The sequence below is a fragment of the Hibiscus syriacus genome, unplaced genomic scaffold, assembly GCF_006381635.1.
Source record: "Hibiscus syriacus cultivar Baekdansim isolate YM2019G1 unplaced genomic scaffold, ASM638163v2 tig00111543_pilon, whole genome shotgun sequence".
NCBI lineage: Eukaryota > Viridiplantae > Streptophyta > Magnoliopsida > Malvales > Malvaceae > Hibiscus > Hibiscus syriacus.
Window position 1 is genome coordinate 242,792 of NW_024063116.1, and position 7,582 is coordinate 250,373.

The window sequence follows — 7,582 nt, forward strand, 5'->3', positions numbered from 1 at the left end:
AGCCAGAGATGCATCCATTCGATACTTCTGAGAACAAGTACAAAAAGCAGCTCGTCACTTGCACGGTTTAGCCAGAGAAGCCGGAGCTGTTCGGCAGGGTATTCGGCCGGTGACAGACTAAGGCAGAAGACTAGTAAACCTGTTTCGGGTCTAGAGAATTTAGTCCGGATGTACCTTTAAATATGTTTATTGTCTCTTAAAAGATAAAACACTTTTGTCCCAATAAAGATTATTTTTAATAATAGACATGTTTTCGGATCAATGCCTCGAACATTTCATGCATTTTTGCATTTTGCATCTACGTTTCATTTTTAAGTATTTTTATAAACATGAAATTTCTTCATGGAGGATTTGATGGAGTTTTCTTAACCACATGACGTCACATGGAAGCAAGATTTTAACAATTAAAAAAATTGAAATCAGTATAGTGGGAGCCTGATCAATAGGACTAAAGGCTACGATGTTGAAACTGTGTGCAGTTATCACATAGGAAGCTCCGGACATTCCTCTGATAACTATAAGGCACTGAAGCGCAAAATCTAAAACCTGATGGATTCAGGGGCATGGACAATCGAAGAAGGGGTCATTGCATATACCATTTGCACTTAGAGTATTGTTTTGTTTGAACACGTCTTTGATCTTTCATGTTTGCTTAATCTTTTAAATGATTGAATTTATGCTACTTTCTAAGGTGGAATAATTGAACAAATTTTAATCTTTAGTTCTTCGAATATTAAATGAATTAAGGATTCTTTTAATTCTTTAAGAATTATAGATTTTTGACATATGGCAAGATTATACCTTTTTTATCCTGTCTCAAACCCCAAAATAAAATACCTTAATTCTTTACCTAAAATAATTCATGGTCATTACCAAAAGACCATATTTTGACATTACCACCCTTTGAAACTTTTGAACCTTTCTTTGAGTCAATAAAGTCACACCACTGTCTTTTTAAACTCAAAATTGACTTTTGAACATGAGCATTCTTCTAACTTGGGGCATTTCGCAGGGAGCTTGAAAATTAAGACATGTCGGGACCAAGAAGTAGAAAGAAGAATTCATTCGAAATAATTCTATCTTGCATTAATTACACTATTTTCATGTGAATAAAATTAATCCTGAAAATCTATCTCCCTGGGGATACCTCTTATGTGAAGACTTCCATATATGAAATGATGAACGACTTTCTTTCTTCATCCATTCACAACAGGAGAAAATATATATCCCTTGTTTCCCATTTTGAGCCTATAGTATTTTTCTTCTGATTCAACCCTAACCAATGATCACCCTCCACACTGGGGGGCAAGGTGGAAGAAATCTGCTCACGTGAGTGAAGAAATCAATCCAAAGGAGATACCAAATGCCAAGTGCGAAGATCCAATAAGAACACAAAGAAAAAAGAGAAACAAAATAAATAAAAAAGCAAAGAGAAAATAAAAAAAGTGAAAAAAAGAAGACAATACGCATACGCGAAGATTCTCTCTATTCAAATTACACATCGAGATTCAGATTGATCAAGCACAATCATTTCAGAATCACTTCACTCAAAGATCATGGAGCATCCAGAGAAAATCAAGAGAAACACATACGAGCATATTCAAATTGAGCAAGATAGGATTAAAGGCATCAGAATGAATTGATCCTTGGTTCAATACCCTGAAACACTTGTTTGGGCATATTTATCCTTTTCTTTCATAACAATGAACCATGGCCTAAATTACGTGCCTTAAAAGTCTCTTCTAATCATATATGGATTTCTAAACATAATAGACTATCCTGAGATCTCATCCCGCACATCAGGATTAATCTTTATTTGCAAAAAGTTTTCTAAAATCTTTAATGCATGATAGAGAAAACAAAAGGGGTTTCAAGACGTCTTGAAACCAAAGGAGGATTCAAGTTGAAAACCTGAAAAGGCGGCTTGAATATAAAAATTGTGCAGCTGAGGCGATCACACAAATACCTTGATAAGACATCGCACAATCCGAGCGTGACCATGAAAGCTGGGAACCGGATAACACTTCCAATGGAGGAGCATGCAAGTTACCCCATCAAACCTTTGAGCATTAAATAAACAAAAATGCAAACACAATAACCTGAGACTTTTTTATACTTTCTTAACCATTTCCCAAAAATAGCTTTGATCTTGGCACTTGTCAAATAGCTATAATTTATTGAAGGATTAACAATGTAATTAATTGTTTGATATCCAATGAACTCTAGTTTTATGATTCGTCTCAATTGTAAAACTGTAAAAGGGGCAATATTTTTAAAACTTTTGATTAAACATCTTTCGAAACTCTTTTAATTGATATTTTCATAACTTTGAAAATAAAAGAGAAAGAAAAACATTTTTCCAAACAAGACAATCTCTCTAGAGTGGATCTTGGTAAATGACAAGTGACTCTCAAACACTAATCTCATGCTTATAATCAATGTTGAAGCAAGAAATGAGGAATAATTGGGGCACCTTTGAAGATTCAAAATCAAATGTTAGGACATTTTTAGAAATTCAACATCGAATATTGGGGCATCTTCGGGGATTCAAAATCCTGATGCGGACAATTAAATCTTCCGAAGGCCTTTCCTCCACATGCAGGAACCAACAGACAAAAAATGAGATTATGTCCGATGAATAACATAATAACTAATTCATTATGCATACATTTTAGAGCATCATATTTATCATTTTTTTCACATACATAATTTTTGTAGCTTTAGAGTCAAGTTTCAACTTCAAGGCAAAAGATACTTGATTCAAAAGAGTTTGTAAAAAAACGATGGTGGTTGCTTAACTCATCAGCGAGGAGCTACACCTCAACTAATTTGACATATTGAAAGATCGACAGATCTTATAATCAACTTCAGACGAGTTCGAGAGCTAATTCAGAACAGATCCAGTTCATGTTTTCAAGTCAGATTTCAACTCCACGATGGAGGATATCCGGCTGAAAAAATTTGGCTTTCCCGTATAGGGGGGTCATCTAAAGAATTATGATCGGTTTAGACTTGTGAATGGGGGCCATCCTTTATTTAGAGGAAATTTACAGCATAGCTTAAGTCGAGAAAAGCTGACTATCAACAAACAACTTTTCAGTTTCATTCAGAGTCAATTTCAACTTCACAGTGAAGGATATTGGACTCGAGACAACACAGACCCAACTTCATAGCGAAGGGGAGACTGAATGTCAACAAATAACTTTTCAATTTCATTCAGAGTCAATTTCAACTTCACAGTGAAGGATATTGGACTCGAGACAACACAAGCTCAACTTCACAGTGAAGGGACGACTGACTGTCAACAAACAACTTTTCAGTTTTATTCAATTTCAACTTCACAACGAAGGATATTGGAATCGAGACAACACAAGCTCAACTTCACAGAGAAGGGGCGACTGACTGTCAACAAACAACTTTTCAGTTTCATTCAGAGTCAATTTCAACTTCACAACGAAGGATATTGGACCCGGGACAACAAAAGCTCAACTTCACAGCGAAGGGGCGACTGACTGTTAACAAACAACTTTTTAGTTTCATTCAGAGTCAATTTCAACTTCACAGCGAAGGATTTTGAACTCGAAGCGAAAAAATTTTCTCGCGAGTAGATTTCAACTTCATGACGAATGATATCTAACTCGAAGCCAAACTTCAAAACGAAGAGGTCATCCACGGTTTCAACTTCACGGCGAAGGGAATTATGTCTACCCGCAACATACAATACTTGGATTTCAACTTCACGACGAAGGATATTCAAGTTAAGGCTCAACTTCACGACGAAAGGGCCATCCATGATTTCAACTCCATGACAAAGGATATCGTACCCACACATCCACGATTTTAACTCCACGACGGAGGATATCGTGCCATTTGAGGCTCAACTTCACGACGAAGGGACTTCCCAGTTTCAGAGCCAATTTCAACTTCACGGCGGAATATATTGAACTCGAAACAATACAACTTACTTGGATTTCAACTTCACGACGAAGGATATCCAATTCCACGCTCAACTTCACAACGAATGGGCCACCCGCGGTTTCAACTTCACGACGAAGGGAATCGTGCACACGAGCAACATCCATCTCTAGATTGGATTTCAACTTCACGACGAAGGATATCCAACTCAAAAGAATGAGTGTTTGTAAACAAACTTTCCAATTTCAGAGTCAATTTCAACTTCACAGCGAAGGATATTGGCCTCGGAACAGCGCAACTTACATTGGATTTCAACTTCACGACGAAGGACATCCAATACCCAGGCTCAACTTCACGACGAAGGGGCCCTATACGTTTCCAACTTCACAAACAGATTGACCCAACTTCACGACGAATGAGTCATCTATAACACATCAACACGAAAGTCTTCAGGTCAAGTTTCACCTTGACGATGAAGTATCTTGAGCCACAAGACAATTTAGAGGCCACTCGCCAAGAGCTTTGAGTTCGATTTCAACTTCACGACAAATGATATCGTGCTCAGAAGTTTCCAGTTCAACTCGACCTCACGACGAGGGAGTCATTTCATATTTCAGTTCAATTTGACAAACCAATCAAACATCGGATTTCAACTCTACGACAGAGGATATTCGATATGGACGAAATCTGTGTCTTTCAATCTTTGCTCTATTTTCGTTACACGACAATGAGCAAAGAGGGGCAGTTGAAGACACCAAATTTCGACCCTTTCCATTTAATTAAAATTATTATATTATATAATATAGTTGCATATTATATTTTATAATACACATATATTTACATTATGTTATTGTCTTTACAGGCTTAAACAAGTTGCCCAGAACCAACACTACACGAGCCCATCAGACCCAGAAGACACAACCTGTGTCTGTTGAAGCCCAAACACACAAGCTTCCAGAAACCCTAGCAGTTTCTCCACCAACACCGCATCCATCCCAACCATCACAACGTCGGATCCGAGTTTCACGGCAGCACGCCCCCATCTTCGAAGCATTCGACGCAAGCAAAGCCATCACCAACAAATAAAGCAGTGTTTTAGTCTATATAGGACTCAAAAAAATATAATCTAAATATAGTAAATCCTATGCTATAAATAAGTGTAAATCAACATGACAATATCACGAATATTACACATATATTACTACGAGTACCCACTAGCAAAAATATGAGAAAAACACATCGGAGATCAACGTTTGTAAACTTTTTCTAAGTCAAATAAAGGGTAAAAAAATTTCGTACCTTTCTTGTTTATCTTGCATGTGTATCTCTTTCATCGTTTTGGTTCAAATAAAACCATAAAAGAAAGGTTTTTTACCGATGAAATAGGGGGAGAGACCGAGACATTCGATCTCAGATCTACTCTCCCCCAAGGCGTTTTTGAAAAAAACAAGCTTGGTTTTCGAAATGAGGGGAAGGAAAGCTCTCGAAAAAAGAATTTTTTTTTTAATTTTCGCCGCCGATGACAGGCGGCCGGCGAGGCGACGACGGCAGTTTCTGGGTTCCCACGGTGGTCGTGTTCTTCTTGAGGAAGAATAGGTTGAAGATTTCAGAGAATTTGGTTTGGGAGAGTTTTGATCGAAAATGGGGGATATTAAAATGAAATATGTTTATGGTATTTGGTATTTATACCAACCCGTGGAGCATTTTAACCCGACCCGACCCGCACCACACAAGGATCCGCATGTTTTTAAAAATAAATAGGGAAATTCCCATTTGGTCCCTCCTTTTTATAAAACATTTAATTTTAACCCTAAATTCATCTTAATTTGACCTTTAATTTTGATTCTATTTTAATTCGACCACCCAATTCGTTGTCCTTTTCAATTTAGTCTTTCAGTTCATGTTTTAATTTTTATTTTCATTTTATTTATCTTTATTATTTCTTTTAATATATTATGTTTTATTATTATATATATATATATATATATATTATTAATTGTTATTATTTTTTCCTTCTTTTGTCTCGGTTTTCTTTTTTAATATTTTATTTTATCTATTTTCTTTTTTTTTCTTTTTTTACCATTTGTTTTCATTTCGTTTTATTTACATGTATATATATATTTATTATTTTTTTCCTTTATTTATTTAATTTATTTTAATATTTAAATGTATATTATTTTTGTTTTTTGTTCAACCACCCTTGACTAAAACATAAAAAGGCAAAGTAATTGAGTTGTAAATAACGTTCATGTGTTGACATTGCTCTCATCTTGTCTTTCTTTATTAGATTTTTTAGTATTTTTTCTAAATTTTTTACGCTTTACTATGTTTTTTTGATTTCTTGTTATTATTATTTTATTATTATTTAATAGTACATTTTATTATATATATATATATATATATATATATATATTTACTATTGTTTTCTTTTTTATTATTTCTTTTTACTTATTTTTTTCTTTATTTTTATCCTTAATTTTGTTTTTATTTATGTTATTTTCCTTTTATTTTAGTTATTTTACTTACTTTATCTTTTGTTATTATTTTTTTATTTTTTTATTTATTTCATTTTCCTTTTATTTTAAGTTATTTTCATTATCTTTTTTGACATGTTTCTCAACTTTTTAAGAGTTTTTTAAAAATTTATTAAAGGTAAGTAATTCGGATCGTTATTTTACTTTTTAATTTAAACTTTTAATTTTTCTTAATTTAAGACAACTGGAAATTACGTAGTACCGAAAGGGCAGTTCAAGGGTGCTAACCCTTCCTTGATTGTAACCGACTTCGACACATCTTTGGTAAGACGCATATTAGGTAAGAAATAAGGTATCCGATCAACCCATTTTCTTTAAAATAAATGATCGGTGACGACTCCAAATCATTTTCCTAAGTCGAAACCCAATTCCGAGACCTACCCGAAAGACGTTTATCACATAGTTGTATCAGAAGATTGGACCATGTAGTATTGATTGCTATTCGATGATGCTACATCAACAGACTGTCCAAGGGTTGGAGGTATGTTTTGAATCTGAAGGGATTAGAAATAAATCATATGGATGATAGAGCAACTACGGCATAGCTAGATGGAAATGAAAGCAATTTTACCGTGTAAAGAGAAACCGATGGAAACGAAACACCGACAAAATATCCAAAAACGGCTCCAATAGTTGTTGTGATGATGAACCTGGCACTGCAATTTTCCTACAAAATCCACTGAAAAGAATCCAAATAATTTAACAATGGAGGCCAATGCTGCAATGTTCAAAACAACTTGTTACACCAACACTATCGAGTATCGAAAAATGACATATCCCGACCTGCGGTTCATGCTGCCCATATCAGTATGCTCTCCTGCACTCCTTACGAGCATTCCTTGAGAATACCAAAGCAATGCAACTTTTCTTCGACCGGGCTCGATCTCGGATTAGCACAAGCCTCTGAGCTTCAATAAGCATCACAACAAGTGTCAAATTAAATTAGAAGCAATACGAATGAATAAGACATGCAAGCAAGCCACCATATAAGTTATTGCTTTAACTCAGCCAATGATTAAAAATGTTCTGACCATTGTTTTCTCTTAAAGTTAGAATGCAATTTACTGCAAAAATTTCAACACAAAATTTTATTTCAAGATTATTTAATTTAAATATTAGAAAAAAAACGCTAC

The 7,582-nt window shown here is 34.8% G+C and overlaps 1 long non-coding RNA gene across 1 annotated transcript; it reads right to left on the reverse strand.

Moving 5' to 3' along the window:
• Window positions 1–6,907: 6,907 nt before the first annotated feature.
• LOC120164855 lies at window positions 6,908–7,343 on the reverse strand. Its single transcript, XR_005519766.1, has 3 exons — window positions 7,233–7,343; window positions 7,021–7,128; window positions 6,908–6,943 (listed from the first exon to the last, which is right to left on the reverse strand). It is a non-coding gene; the product is annotated as an uncharacterized LOC120164855 (long non-coding RNA).
• Window positions 7,344–7,582: the final 239 nt, after the last annotated feature.